Source organism: Sinocyclocheilus rhinocerous, unplaced genomic scaffold, assembly GCF_001515625.1.
Source record: "Sinocyclocheilus rhinocerous isolate Xijiao unplaced genomic scaffold, SAMN03320098_v1.1 scaffold3, whole genome shotgun sequence".
Taxonomy (NCBI): Eukaryota; Metazoa; Chordata; class Actinopteri; order Cypriniformes; family Cyprinidae; genus Sinocyclocheilus; species Sinocyclocheilus rhinocerous.
The window spans coordinates 806,685-823,494 of record NW_015658759.1 but is presented as its reverse complement, the minus strand read 5'-3'; positions in this window follow the sequence as shown (position 1 = coordinate 823,494).

Below are 16,810 nucleotides of genomic sequence, written 5' to 3'. Positions count from 1 at the left end.
TTCCCCTGTCGCACAGAGCTTACCAAAATGTGAACGGGAGCATGGCATGAGCATAAACAATTGTAATTCATGGAGTAACTTTACCCTGTGAATGTGTGTGATTATGTATTTGTCCCTTCGGGGCTGCTAAGTGTTTGTGCGCAGCTTCAGCGAGAAGATGATTTAGATTGAATAAACAGACTGTTCTGCCTCAACTTTCTTATTTTATTAGTCATTTATGTGGAGGAAATATTCCAGAAAAACACTCTGTGGATAACAAATGGTGGTTGCGATTTATGACTTTCTGTTCACTGAGGAAAATGTTTAAATGAGATCAGAGCGTGACACAGTAACACTGACTCATAGCAACCGTGGCTCAACCAAAGATGTGAATTTGGGGAGGAGCCATGTGTTTTCTGACCAATAGCAGGGACAGGGAGTGTGTTCAGGGAATAGACAGGGAGAGTGTTCAGGAAACCTTTTGGAAAACAATCATTATTTTTGCAATTCTTGTTGATGATTTGAAGTGAGATCAACAATGTTTTTGTGCCAGATAAATAGTCACCTGATTAAATTCTATATACAATTATAACATGATTTATATTTATAATTTATAAATATATATAAAATAAATAAATAAATAAATATATAAACATACAGTATATACTACTATTCAAAGGTTTGGGGTCAGTACGATTTTTCATTTTTTAAAAATGTTTTGAAAAGAAGTCTCTTATGCTCACCAAAGCTGCTTTTATTTGATAAAAAAATATACAGTAAAACAGTAATATTATGAAATAATATAAGATTTGCATATATTTTAAAATGTAATTTATTCCTGTGATGGCAACGCTGATTTTTTAGCAGCCAATACTCATGTCTTAAGTGTCACATGATCCTTCAGAAATCATTCTGATTTGGTGCTTAAGAAACATTTATTTTCCTTATCAGTGAGCACGTTTATATGTACACCAATATGCTGATAACTACCAAAAATCAGTTTATTGAAATAACCTGCTGTACCAGTTTACATGCAAGTCGTGGGAAGTCGTGGCCTAATGGTTAGAGAGTCGGACTCATAACCCAAAGGTTGCGGGTTCGAGTCTCGTACCGGCAGGGATTGTAGGTGGGGGGAGTGAATGTACAGTGCTCTCTCCCACTTTCAATACCGCGACTGAGGTGCCCTTGAGCAAGGCACCGAACCCCCAACTGCTCCCCGGGCGTGACATGTCACGTCACTCACTTTTTCAAACCAATAGCCCAGCAACACAAGAAAACTGTTTACAAAACCTATATATATAAAAAATAATAATACAGGTTATTTCCTGGTGGTGATGTCAAAACTTAAGCATCCATGTACTCTGCTCAGAGTATTCTACTTATTATTTGGGTTGTGATGTTAAATAAAGTATTAAAAACCCCAGAGTATTCCAAAATGTCAGCAGGAAACTTGTACTAATATTCTGCTCTCATGTTTGCAGTTTCTACGACTGTACCACTGCTCTGTAAGCTGTACAAGATGAGAACACATTTTTATAATTTCTTGGGTCAAGAAAGAAACAATGTACGATTTATTTCCTCCTCTCCTACAGCGAAACACTCACTCTGGCTGGATGTGCTTAAATATGCAATAAGGACGTTTTTCTGTTACATATCATACATGCGTACTTCAGTATGCCAAATGAATGTAAGCTAAGGTGTTTATATGCGGGGTGAAATCAGGGTAATGGGCAAAAATCTAGCTAAGGTCATAAACGGCTTAAGCACAACCCGATTTTTGCCCATTACACAGTTTTCGTCCAGTATGCAAACACCTTAACCTGTGTTTTTTCTGCATACTGAAGTGCACATGTCTATGGCTGTTACAGGAAAGTGCCCTTAAGTGAATCCAATGTTTTGCGCTGTTGAAAACAGTTATGCTTTTTAATAAAAAAAAAGCAAACCATGATTAATTTTTTTCAGGATTCTACTAGTTACACAATTCTATTGTTACTAATTACACATGTATTTATTTATTTAGCCATTGACTTCTATGGGATATGTCATTCAGATATCAACTATTCAGTTCTGACAATAGTATGCATTCCAATAGTAATTATTATATTTTTACTAGTGGTTTCAAAATTAGCGCGTTTTTTTTTTTTCAGTTTAACGCGTTAAAAATATTTAATTAACGCAGGGTAGGGTAAGCCACCCCACTCACAACTGCTGCTTCTGTCACTTTTTTTCTTGACAAGAAGTGCATTTATTCAGTCGCAGAACGGGAGACGTTTCAGACGCGAGCTCCACTTCAGTTCAGCGCCAGGCGCGAGTCAAGCGAGCGCGGAAACGGTGCTGTGCTCGCAGCGCGTGCTCTTCAATTGCATGCACAAAGGCGCCGGCGCGCGCTGTGTAGCCTGTATCCTTTTACATCAAAGCGCTAAATAAACTACGTGCATGCAATGTCGTGGTCAGTTAAGTCATAAAGTTACCAAAAAGGCGATTATAGCTACCTTAAAAACCATTGCATGCATGTAATATATTTTATATAAGTCACATTTCTCTTCAAATACTCACATTTTCAAAACTGTCCTGGAGCAGCCCAGCACTGTCTCACTCATCTAACACACCCGATTTAACTCGTCAGCTCATTAATAGAGACTTTAAGACCTGAAGTGGGTCAGAAAAGGAAAAAAAGAGTTGAGAGAAAATATGATGCCTGTCAGATCCGCGTCACGTTCAGCAGCTCTTAAAGAAATAACAGCCAAAATAACCTAATAGCCAGCTGCTGTGATGTCTATTAATCAAAGGACAAAGAAAAAATTTTTTGGGGTGCAATTTTATAGAGAAATCAGTATTGGTATCATTGATACTGGCCTTCAGTCATAAAAAAAGATGTCATTAAACAAATATAAAAAAATATATATACTGTCTTTATGTTGTTTGTATATTAATTTGAAGATTGAATGTGAAATTATTGCAATATAAAAGTATATTTAAAAACTTTAATGTTAGGTGGGATTAATCACGATTATTTTCAGAAAAATGTGCGATTAATTAGTAATTTTTTTTAAATTGATTGACAGCACTAATTTAAATGCAGAATGATAATGACAAACTCATTGGCCATTTATATTTTGTTTGAGTTCGAATGAACTTTACAGAGTAAACAGACCAACATATTCAAGTCCAGATCTTTACATTTCGAAAGGATAGCTTAATTTTCATGCAAATAACTATGGAAAAATTACACAGCGTAGAAGGAATGTTCTAAACATTAAAATATTTATATGTACATAAAATATATTTGGAGTTTCTAAGTGTCCTTTTTTTGGAAAGACATCTAAATTTATATTGAAAAAAGCTTGCAGAAAATATAGATTTTTGAGAATCACCCTTCAATCTTTTGGTTTACTTTGCTGGATATAGCACATGATGACAAAATAAACATGTGAAACAAGATAAATGGTCTATGCTTAATTTCATGAAGTGTGCGATTAATCGCGATTAATCACAGAAAAAGGATGCGATTATTTAGATTAAAAATTTGAATCGATTGACAGCCCTACTTTTTACATATTACTGGTGATTATTTAGTAGATAGTACACATTCATTAAATACTAGGACTTATTCCAAATGTTACTAAGATTTTAATTGAAGTCTACAGTGACCATTCTGACTAGTCATAACATAAGACGAGTAAAAAATCAGTTGTGACTATTTGTGAGTTGTGAGTATTAAAAAAAAAAATTACTAATATCTATTTAATAGGTAGTATTTGATGAATAAGTACAAATATCTAATAAATAAGAACTAGTGTCTAATGAATAAGTATTAGTATCTTTAAAATTTTACTAGTAACTAAAGAATAAGCACTAGCAGGTAATGAATAAGCACTTGTATTTAATGGAAAATATACAAGTAGCAAATTAAGGATTAAATGTTAAAACGGCTTGCTATAAATTACTGCACTAAAGTAACAAATGCAGTTCTTAGAAGACAAAGCCATCATGAAACTGCTATTGAAAGCAAATACTTGAAAGAGACCTGCCTGTTCAAATACACAAACACACACACACACACTCACCGTAAGGTCAACACCTGCCAAACATACAAAAAATGTGCTGCAAAACTACCGGAGGTTGGCAGCTTGAGTTGCTAGTGTGTGTGTTCTCATTTTGGGTCTGTCGTCAGGTTGCCCTACTTAAGTGTGTGTGTGTATGCGCATGTGTTGATGGGCTAATATTACAGACCAACTGGAAACTTTGGTCCATCTGTTACTAAAATGTGTTCTCTTCACAATTAGGTCTAATGGAGACTCCCTGGTAGAGAAGTTCTAAGTGCCGACCTCGTCCCAAGCCTATTAAAGTCTGCTACAAAACACACACACACACACACAGGTAATTAACTGTGACCAGTGCTTCACACTCTTCAAATTACTGATAGACCTTTATTCCATCCTGTGCCTGAGAAATGGATCCACTCGCAGTAGGTAAGTATACTAAGTGAACTAAAAGTAAAAATTATTCGAGGGTTAGATATCCACCCTCCTTGAGAGCAATTAGTGAGACTTATAGGGTATTTTAAGAAGAAATCACAGGGTGGGTATTTAAGAAGGATATAATCTGGATCAAAAGTGAATTACCTGACTTCCAATTTACCAGTGACATTTGAGTTAGAAAGTTAGAAAGATACTTTCTGCTTCCCACACACCAACGCCTCAGTGCTTTTGCAGGGATGCATGTTCAACTTTGGCCTGTTTTCATGGGAATATAATCCAGTCTGTAAGATTTTTATTTGTTTTGAAAGAAATATTTTTTTAAAGAAACATTTTATAAACATTTAAATAAATTTAACATAAACATTTCTTATTGTTGATAATAATAAGAAATGTTTATTGAGCACTAAAATAGCATATTAGACTATACTGAAATATTAAACAGTAGTAATATGTTAAAATATTACTTATATATTGATTTGTTTTCTATTCTAATCTATTTATGTTTTAAATAAATTCTGTTCTTTTTAACTTTTTATTCAACAGAGAATAATAAATAAACAAAAAAAAAAAAAAAAAAAAAGATTGGACCCCACTGAGTTTTATCGCGACTTAGAATCAGTGGGGAAATCACGTGGCGGTGGGACATGCTTCTACATCAACGAAAGGTGGTGTACAGATATAACAGCGTTGAAGAAGATGTGCTGTCTCGATCTAGAAGTGCTCTTCATCAACTGTAAGCCATTCTACTCACTGCGGGAGTTTTCCCTCGTTCATTCTCCTAAGTGTTTACATTCCACCGCAAGCGCACGTGAGCGCAGTGCTACAACAGCTGGCCGATCAGATCTCAGACACAGAGCAACAACACCCGGACTCTGTGATAATAAAGCAAACCACACACGTGTACTGCCAAAATACAGACAGCACGCTACATGTCCCACCAGAGACAGTAATATGCTGGACCACTGTTACACCACAATAAAGACGCATATCACTCTGTCCCACGGGCAGCTTTGGGGCTCTCTGATCGCTGTCTGGTTCATCTTATACTGACCTACAGGCAGAAACTGAAATCAGCTAAACCTCTAATAAGGACTGTATATAAAGGTGAACTAATGAAGCAGAGTGGGATTTCCAAGCCTGTTTCGACAGCACTGATTGGAGTGTTTTTGAAGCTTCTGCCACCGAGCTGGATAAGCTCACCGATTCTGTATTAGTTTCTGTGAGGATATGCACATCCCTACCAGGACTCATTTAACTTACAACAACGACAAACCACTCAGACAGCTCCATCAGGCCAAAGAAGATGCCTAGAGGAATGGGGACAGTCTTGTATAAACAGGCCAAGAAAGAACCAGGCCCAGAAGGCGTTACACCAGCCTGTCTAAAATCCTGTGCTGACCAGCTGGCCCCCATCTTCACACAGATCTTTAACAGATCACTGGAGCTATGCGAAGTCCCTTCCTGCTTCAAATGCTCCACCATCATCCCCATCCCAAAGAAACCCAAAATTACAGGAATAAAAGATTACAGACCTCTTCTCCCTCTACACTAACAACTGCACCTCTTAAGACCTCTCGGTCAAGGTCCTGAAGTTCGCAGATGACACCACACTTATCGGCCTCATCCAGGACGAAGAGCTGGCTGTCTGGTGCAGTTATAACAACCTGGAGCTGAACGCGCTCAAAACAGTGAAGATGATAGTGGACTTCAGGAGGAACCCCCCTGCACTCCCCCCACTCACCATCATGGACAGCACTGTTACAACAGTAGAGTCATTCAAGTTTCTGGACACCACCATCTCTCAGAACCTAAAGTGGGAGTTCCACATAGACTCAATTATCAAGAAGGCCCAGCAGAGGCTGAACTTCCTTCGTCAGCTGAGGAAGTTCAACCTGCCACAGGAGCTGCTGATACAGTTCTACTCTGCAGTCATTGAATCCGTCCTCTGCACTTCTATAACTGTCTGGTTCAACTCAGCTCAGACCTTAGAAGATTGAAGATTAGAAGATAGTCCGGACTGCTGAGCAAATCACTGGTACAACCCTCCCCACTCTCCAAGAACTGCACACATCCAGAGTGAGTAAAAGAGCTGGCAAAATCATTGTGGACCCCTCACACCCAGCCCACTTCCTCTTTGAACTGTTGCCGTCTGGTTGGCACTACAGAGCACTAAGCACCAGAATGGCCAGGCATAAGAACAGTTTCTTCCCTCAGGCAATCCATCTCATGAACAGTTAAATTGGCAATAAACGTGTAATATACAACACTATTTATTTATTTAACACACATACCTTTTTTACATTTGCTTGCATTTGTACATAACACACCTGTGCACACAAATACCATCTATTATCTACTTTGTATATTGTGTCTTTTTAAAAATATATATTTTTGTGTATATTGTTATTTCCTATCTACTTATAGTTTTTTTTTAAATTCTTTTTATTATCTGTGTCTTGTCACTGTCATTCTGTTTGTGCTGTGGAAGCTTCTGTCACTAAAACAAATTCCTTGTATATGTAAACATACCTGACAATAAAGCTCTTTCTGATTCCCCCAATGTCTATGTATCAGTTCTGGCCCTGGTACTTCAGGCTTGAGGTGCGAAAATATGATTTCTTGCAAATTCAGCAGTAACCTTTTCAAATGAAACTGAACTTCAGGCACAAATGACACAGTTTCCTGAGAACGACCCATTTTACAGTCTTGTGACTGAGAGGTACTGTGTGTGAAGTTGTCAGGACGTCATGTTTTGTTAGGTACGATTTTGAACCTGGAGGGTTAGAAACAATCAAACAGCAGCTTTTGTTCCAATGACCCAATATTGTTTTTTTTTTAATTGAGATGTTCTTTGTGTGTGTTGCTTTTGAAGTCTGCTCCACGGGTAGTCAGGATGTCAGGATGACATCATCGCTGCAGCCCACACTCTGACAAGTCAACACTCAAGAGATGCATATTAAATGTTAAGATATCACATTAAAAAATAAATATATAACGCTTGTCATGAATTAAATATGTAGGGGGCCACCTGTGTAATGTTCCAGACTTTCCACTGTCTTGTCATCCCCATCCACATTTTCTCTCTCTCTTTGTCTTTCTCACATACACGTTTAAGATGGGAAACTATGTCTTTGCATCTACTGACAGCTACATGAAATGCCCAGCAAAACAGGAAATGTTGCTTTTTTATCCCCAAAAGGCACAAGAGCTAGTACAGGCTAGAACAAGCAAGAGTAATGAAGTGTAAAAATTAATTCTTTCGATTTTAACAACTCTACTTCTTATCCAATACACTTTAAAAACATAAACAAAGACATATGTTTTTTTTTTTTTACACTTAAATTAATAGTTCAAACAAAAAATTAAACATTTACCCTCAGACCATCCAAGATGTAGATGGATTTGTTTCTTCATTGGAGAAATTTGTTTTGTTGAAAACGACGTGTTTGAGAGAGGCGGGGCATAGAGGACCTACAATAATGTACAGTATTTGAAAAATAATGTGTTTTTTGAACATTAAAGCATGTCAACATATTCTGTTACACCAAATACACAAAATAATGATCTTTAAAATAGCATCATATGACCCCTTTAAAAAAAGTATATCTTAAAAATACAATTTGCAATTAGTCAAAGACTAATCTTTAAAAAATTATATATGCAAATTTTAGACAAAATTAGCTGTTGGATTTTTAGCCATTTATTTTGGTATGTCCACCACAATCATTCAAGTTATATTCAGAGATTTTATTAAGGTAGTTATTTATTATTGTGATATTTACAAAGCCATTGAATTATTTCTTAAAGTGCATGCACTCCATGGCCAAAAATCTGTGAACAGCTGAACACCTCAACCATATGTGCTTGCTGAACATTTAACAGCTTCTATTCTTCTGGGATGTCTTTCCACAAGATGTTGGAACATGGCTGCAGGGATTTGCTCCCATTCAGACATGAGCATCAGTGAGGTCAGATACTGATGTTGGGTGATGGGGTCTGGCACACTGCCAAATTCATCCCAAAAGTGTTCAGTAGGATTCAGGTCTGTCTGGGTATTGTTCAAGTTCTTCCACACCAGACTCAGTAATATGCTTTGTGCATCAAAGCGTTTTGTCATGCTGGAACAGAAAAGGGCTCCATTCCGCTGAAATGGGGACTGCTTGGCTGCACGCTTGATTTTATGCACCTGGTAATAATATGTGCATCTGAAATCTAAACCGGTTTATTAAACCAGGGTGTTCACATTCTTGTGGCCATGCAGTGTGTTTATTAGACACAGTTCAGGCTTACCGTTCGAATATGCATCCATTTATGTCAATTCCATTCCACAGAGTAGTAGTATTTTATTGTATTGAAATGAAATTTCATCATGTTCTGCTTGACGGCATGTCTAATGGCGTTATATTTAATCCAAACATTTTGACTTCTGGCTCCAACTGGGAACTCACCTAAAATAACACTAATTTGCATGTTCATTTGCATAAACAGTTCCCATTCGGAGTGTTTTTGAACACATAATTAGAGTCATAACTTTGCTATATGTGCGGTCTTTTTCCCAAGTGACTTTATGAATGAACATATTCTCATAGACTGACACGGTCTGGATGCATAAGAATATTCGTAAGCCTACACACACAAACACACATTATTGGGTTCATATGCAATATACTGGGTTTAATATTGTTCACTTGATTAGTTTTAAAATGCCTCCAAATTTGAAATAACATACACTGCACGTGAAGCCTATATGCATGACGCATTATGATGGGATTCTTAATGCACTATAATTCACTCATTATGCTGTATAGTACACCTTATAATGATCTGTATGTTAAATACATTGTAATTATCTTTTGAATAATTGCGATCAGTCGTATAAATTATGGTAAATGCCTTCTTGGTTATAAACCTTATTATGTAATTATTGCAATTATTCACATACAAACCATTATAAGCTGTATTAGCTGCATTAACAATGTCTTTGTAATTCATATTTAAGATACAATATAACGTATTAAAATGTGTATTTTAGGGCATAATGAAAATTTTTGAAATGAATACAAAAAGCCTATATAACTGACATGCTTTTTTTTAGTCATGGCTGAAAGGGAAATTGATGGACACAACATGCTATGCAATGTTAAACATAGGTAAGTGAAGAGCTGTTCTGCATTATAGCTGTTATTATTTTGTGTATTTTTAGCATGATATATTGACCATCCAGCATATCTATGATTTAAACTGCATTGTTAATTTTAAGAATGCACCGATATTTAAAATTATGTCTGATACAGATGAGCCAATTGTCATGTTATGGCCAATAAGGGATATATTAATATGCAAAAATTCTGTCATTTTATCTAAATACATAAAAAACAACAAAAAAATAAAATCATATGTTACAAATGAATTCAGGAATCACAACATTATAATGTACTGTATATTATCCATTTTTCATATGGTACATTATAATGTTGTGATTCCTAAATTCACTTGTAGCATATAAAACTGCTTATTTTAGTGTTATATTTTAATTTCAACAAAATAGTATAGAATTTGCTTTAAAAATACATACTTTTTTATAAATTATTATTTAATAAAATGCATTATTAAATTTTTAGTAAAATGTATCTATGTAAATGTGTTTGATTAAAGGTCATCAAAATGTAACTATAGGGGACATGCACAATAAAGTATCCAATTGCTCTTATATCAGCTGATATATGCATAATTTTATCCATTGGGTGTTTGATGAAAGGTGATCAAAATGTAACTATATGGGGAAATACACAATAAAACCAGTATCTCTAATATCAGACAATAACTAATATGGTACATGATATATTGATATATTGCGCATCCCTAATTAATAAAAAAAGCAAATATTATGTTTGTTTTTTTTAATATATGTAGACCGGGACTTAATTTTATCCATCTGTAATTAATTGGATTGTAAAAATGGGTGATACATATCGGAATGACGCAAAACATGTGTTTGCTAAAACAGTGTCTAAATACAAAAATTAACATTACGAAAATTCGCTGGAAATTTGATTACAGATTAGAAAGACAAAATAACAGTATGAATAACATCATGCACTGAAAATTTGCTCACAGTAAGACCCAAAATGTAAGTAGGGACGATTTTAATTTCATGTTGACTTCAAACATGCATCAGCTCCAATATCCTGTACTTTGATTTGCCACATAATGTGTGACATGTGGCATTTTGGTCACACCACATATGGAGGCCTGGAAGGAAAGTCTCACACATCTATCTGAAACACGCACACATGATCATAAAATGTTGTGCCTCTGAGAGTGGAATTTGAAAAGAGAAACCCTTGCATGGTGTGCCACGTGCACAACGCTCCCCTGCTCGCCGAACGTCATCCTCTTCCTCCTCTCTTTCTCTCTTCCTCCCTCCCTCCCTCTCTTGCCTCCAACTATCTTCCTCTGTATTTTTAGTATTAGAGAGTAGGCGTCGCGCCCTTATGAATTTTCATGGGTTATTCTATGTGTGGGCAGAGCGCACTCTTCTGGCAAAAGCTCAAAAATACTCGCTCACAAACGCATGCACACAAACACACTCATTCTTTCAAAACTGCAACCCAGAAGAAAACTCATCATCATCATCTCTGTTCCTCCTGTTTGGCACAAACACACACGTACACACCCACATGAGCGAAATACAGTACACACCTAACACTACATGAACATTCAATGTCTCACAGTAGATTAAGCAGGTGAGAAATGACTTATATCTAAAAATGGATAGATCTGGGTCTCTCGCTTTCCTCGCGAGCCCCCACACAGACCTTCAGAGGAAAAAATCCCTCGACTTCTTCACGAGCTCCATGTTAGTGACATGATAATACAATGTTAATCGGGTTTTACTGCAGGCGCACTTCTGAGATTTATTTGGAGTCACTGACCTCTCCGTTTAAACTCACACGTATGTGCACTCACACGCTCGCAGTCGAGCGGCGAAACACACACGCGTGATTACACGCAGCATGAACTTCTGCAGTACTTACTGACAGCAATCCAGCATATGAAAGTCATGTGTGAGTGTAAATGCTAATCTGTGAGCACATTATAAGCATTCTTTTGCTCGAGGGGACCGCGCATATGTCCACATTAGGGCCTTAATTATGCAAATTCTTCAAATTTGATTCATTTAGCAGCATTCTTTTATTTTTTTGGACATGTGCTTGTATGTGTGTTAGTAATTAGTATCTCCAGCTCCTCTCTCTCTCTCTCTCTCTCTGTGATAGGAATCAATGTGAATATGTCAGGGCATGTGTGCAGTTTTACTGCAGGCTATGAAGTTGTGTATATGGATTATGTCACTATTCATTAGATTAGGATGATCTGACTGCAGATTAACATCTGTGTATTTGAAGCTATTTGTTTAAAGCAGTATAAATGATGGAAACTTGTTTGATAGGCTCTCATCTGCCCTTCACACTGACTCCTTTCATCCTCACCACAATACATCTGGACCTTTTCCAGCCCAGTGATGAGTAAAAGTAATGCTTTCACCCGTGTGCATCGCTAAACACACTATGACACAAGCATACACACTGTGAGAGACAAAGACTCCAGATTTCCGGAGTGGGAATGCATGGAGGCGTTTGGTCCTTGATATGCTTAAAACATAACAGATATTATAAATATAACTGTCATAAGTAATAAAAATAAAAAAAAAAGAGAGAGAAAGAAAGATTGAAAACATGCAAATTACAGGACAAAGAGAGAGAGAAAGGGAGAGAGTAAAACAAAAAAATATATATAAAGGTTTATTTAACATTTAAAAATAAATAAAAATAGAAAAGGGTTTTAAGTATCCAGAAAGAATTGCTACAGTGTATCGTAAACCAGCACTATTAAAAATCATTGTTGGTAATTGAAATAAAGCTGAAATTAAACAAAATATATGAGATGAAAAACAAAGATGGAAAAACTTCAATAAAAATGTAAAATGTTGCCCTGGCAGCTACCTAAAATAAGTTTGAACTGAAAAACTAAAATTAATTATTTAAACGAATTAATTAAAATGAATAAATTAAATCTAAACAGAAATATTTTAAATAAACCAAAACAAATAAAAACAAAAAGCAAATAAACTAAATTGAATACTAATTCAAAATATGAATACATACTATAACAGCATAGAAATAATAGTAAAATAACACTGGATTGCTTTGATGAAAAAAATCCAACTGTCACTATCACATGCTAAAAAAATAATAGTAGTATTCATATATTATTAATATAACTGTCAAAAGTAAAATAATGAAATAAAAAGAGATCAAAATAAAATAGTAGTTTTAAATGAAATTATATGAATATAACTCATGCTCAGGCATATTAATGGACAGATACGTTTGCCCATTCCATTGACACAATAACTTGATTTGTGTCATTAGTTATATGGGCTGGAACCATAATGCTGCAGTATGGCCTAAAGTGTGTTAAATGTCAACTCAAGTCATTATAAAATCATCTAAATTATAGCATTGAAAATCAAACAGTTCTGTAGTGCACTTACATCCTCCCATTGAGGTTCTCTCATGAAGTGCATTCCCTGCCATTAAAGTGCTCTCAAGAAATAGTAGGTCACATCTGGTTGAAATCTGTAAAGCACACAACGCAGTCTATTAAGGCTTTATGAAAAAACAGTGATGGAGAAATAAAACTAGAAATTGTCGCTAGTATTTATTTCATAGCAAAAAGGATCTTAATGGATACATAAAACCATCATTAAACATGCATGAACATTATAAATAACCATTATGTCGAAAAATATTAATAAATATGTCTGAGAATGTATTATCTGTCTTTATATGGTACAATTCAGCAAGTGAATGCTTAAAACAAGTCTAATTGCCTTTTTGACTTGAGAAAAAAAAAATCTAATTGGATTTTTTTTTTTTTAAGTGAAAGTGACGTTATGTTACGTGTAGCCAAGTATGGTGTCCCATACTCGGAATTTGTGCTCTGCATTTAACCAATCCAAGTGCACACAAACAGCAGTGAGTAGTGAACACACCAATTTTAAGTTACATTATGCATTATATTACATATTCATTTAAAACAAAATGAAAGATTTTCAAATCAGCTCAATTCTGTATCATATTGTAGAAGAAATCATTGACTTCATATAAAAATCCCACAAAATATAAAGCTAAAGTGTGCAATTTCTGTGCCACCAAATGATTATTATAAAAATTATTGTTGTCAAACATATTTTCCGAACACTCCCACCATTTTCCATTTATTGGACAAACAGCCACTGGTTGGGTCAATATTGTGGTGTTGGGTTGGTTGTGATGATCAAACAAACAAAGCAAGGTTTTGATAGCAGTTCTAACAACTAATAAAGTTATACACTTCAACTTTAACCAGGGCAATTGGATTGTTTAGTGACATTAATCTGAATGATTAATCAGATACATTGTCTTACTAAGAAAGACACAACACTTACACAAAAGTCATACACATACCTGTCTTGGACATCTGAAGTTCAGACACATACACAGTGAACATAAACTGCATTAGTCTACAGCCAGTGTACACACACCCACACACACAAGTCTATTCCGTAGTGCATCAGCCTACTTGTACTATATAGTCTACCTTGCACAAATATTCTGACTGTGTGTGCTATGTCAAGGACTGACAGCTACATATACACACATCCGGTCAAAATTTTGGACTAATGAAATTTTTAAATTTTTTTTTTTAATTTTGTAAGTCTCTTTTGCTCACCAAGGCTGCATTTATTAGAATACATTAGAAAGATTTCTGAAGGATCATGTGACACCGAAGACTGAAGAGGAAATGACTGAAAATTCAGCTTAGCCCTCATTTTAAAGTACAAAACGTTCTTTATATTGTAATAATATTTCAAAGTATTACTGTTTCTAATCAAAAGAATGCAGCTTTGGTGAGCATAAGAGACTTCTTTCAAAACAATACAAAAACCTAATTTGTGTGCATACAGATCAATGTTATCTGTAGACTTGTTGTGCAAAAATCAGTGTGGAATAATGTATCTATTCTTTATACAACTCTCTCAAAAGTACAGATAAAGTGAGTATTAAAGGGGCAGTTCACCCAAAAATCTAAATTCTGTCATCAATGTTCCAAACTTATATGAATTTCTTTCTTCTGTTGAAGACAAAAGAACATATTTTGATAAAGGTTGGTAACCAAACAGTTGCTAGCCACTGACTTCCACAGTATGGAGAAGAAAAAAAAAACTATGCAAGTCAATGGCTACCATCAACTGTTTGGTTGCCAACGTTATTGGGTGAACTATCCTTTTAAGGACATGAATACTAGTTGTGTTGAATTCAGAGCATTTCTTCCTTTTCTGAGCCAATTGCTGTGCCTCGAGATGCCAGATTTGTCAGGATCTTTTGGCAACTGCAAATTACAGGAAAAAAAAGAAAAGAAAACCAATGCAAAGTTATTTTGAAAGATCTGCCAAAAGCCCATCATGTAGTTGTTATCAACATCATTATGTTTCTTTTAAAAAGAATGGGCTATTTCATATGTTTCTCTGTAGCAACATGACCAGTCTTGACATGACAGAGGCAAACAGTGTTGATACAGAAAAAAAATGCTGCAGGTAGTCAGCTTTAAATTTAAATTATATACCTTACCGATACTACCTATACATTAGCCTTTGTTATACAGAATCACTGTCAGAGGTTCCCTACATTTGCGCTATGGGCATGAATTTGACTACTTGTTAAGGAGAGCTGAAAATTTTTTTTCAAACTGGTCAGACTTTTCATCTGCTAGATAAATAAAGCATCCCTTTGACTTACCTTAAATCAGGGACCTGAGTCATATTTACAAACAAGAATATTATAGAGACTTGGGTCAGCAATTAACTACTCAGAACACCCTAGCAACCACACAGCAATGCATTTACCATTAACCAGAACACCTTTGAAACTGCATAGCAAAACCCTGGCAACCATTTTACAATAGCATAACATTGTGGTTTTTATGCATTGATATGCACAACACAAGATTTCATGTGTTTGCTAGGAGAATTTTCCTAACTGATCAGTTGTTATTTGACAAGTGGTAATGTAATTAGCAAATTTCCAGTGATTCTAAGTTAGCTGATTAACTTAACAAAAAACTGCTTTCTGCAATTAGGTCAGAGAAAAACAAATCAGCATTACCCAACAGGAGCAGTTTCATATGCAGCTTAATTTTATAAAGCAAAAAATTTGACTAAAATATGTGAAAAACTACCTATTAAAGCATCATTACCAGAGGACCACTCATCTGCCAACCCGAGAGTTTTTGATTTACTTGCATAAATTTCATCTAAAAGAATGAAACATACTGTTACTGGTCATATCAACATAACCTAAATAGTCCAAGTGACACTAAAAGTTGTGGGAGCAGTTCTACCGGATGAATTCCCACAGACCTCTCATTCCTTCAACCGCACATGTTCTCCAGTAAGTGTTCCTGGGTGAGTTTGAGAGCATGCCTCCGTGCGGGTTCGATCTCTCATTCTGGGCTCGTGATGAGGATGAATTGTCTATCGCAGAATCGGAGGGTGGGTCTGACCGATTGGAAGCAGATGATTCAACTAAACCAGCACTTCTGCGTGCTGTGTGTCAGTCTGAGCCTGACGCTGAGATGGCAGCCGTGCTTACCCGGGCAACAGAGAGCAGCAGGCACTCAGCTGAGCTCCACCCCAGTTCCTTTCTTCCCAGAAGTGCACGAGGAGCTGATAAAATCGTGGAAGGCACCTTTCTGCCATAACACGATACACGTTTACACCGTTCTCACCACCCTTGGCAGCGGTTCAGTGAGGGAATATATGGGGGTTCCCCTGGTGGAGAGAGTGATTGCGGTGTATTTGCATGCAAGAGGCCGCTGCCTGGAGGGGCCATCCGAGACTCCCATCTAGAGCATGTAAGTTACCTCGTCCTTTGTGGCAAGAGCTTATACTGCTTCTGGACAAGCTTTGTCCACTCTGCACGCCATGGCTGTCCTGCAGGTATTCAGGCCAGGGTCTGCACAAGGGTGATCCCAACCCGGAGCATGCAGGAACTGCGTTCAGCAACTGACTATGCCATCTGGGTTACGAAGGTCACGGCGCAGGATCTGGGGAGGGTGATGTCCACATTAGTGGTCCAGGAGCACCACCTGTGGCTCAATCTGGCAGAGATGCGGGATGCTGAGAAAGTGCGCTTTCTCACTGCCCCCATTTCTCAGGTTGGTCTTTGGCGACACCATTGAAGAATTTGCGCTGCAATTCTCCATGGTTAAATAAAAAATGGAATCCATTAAACACTTCCTGCCTCGGC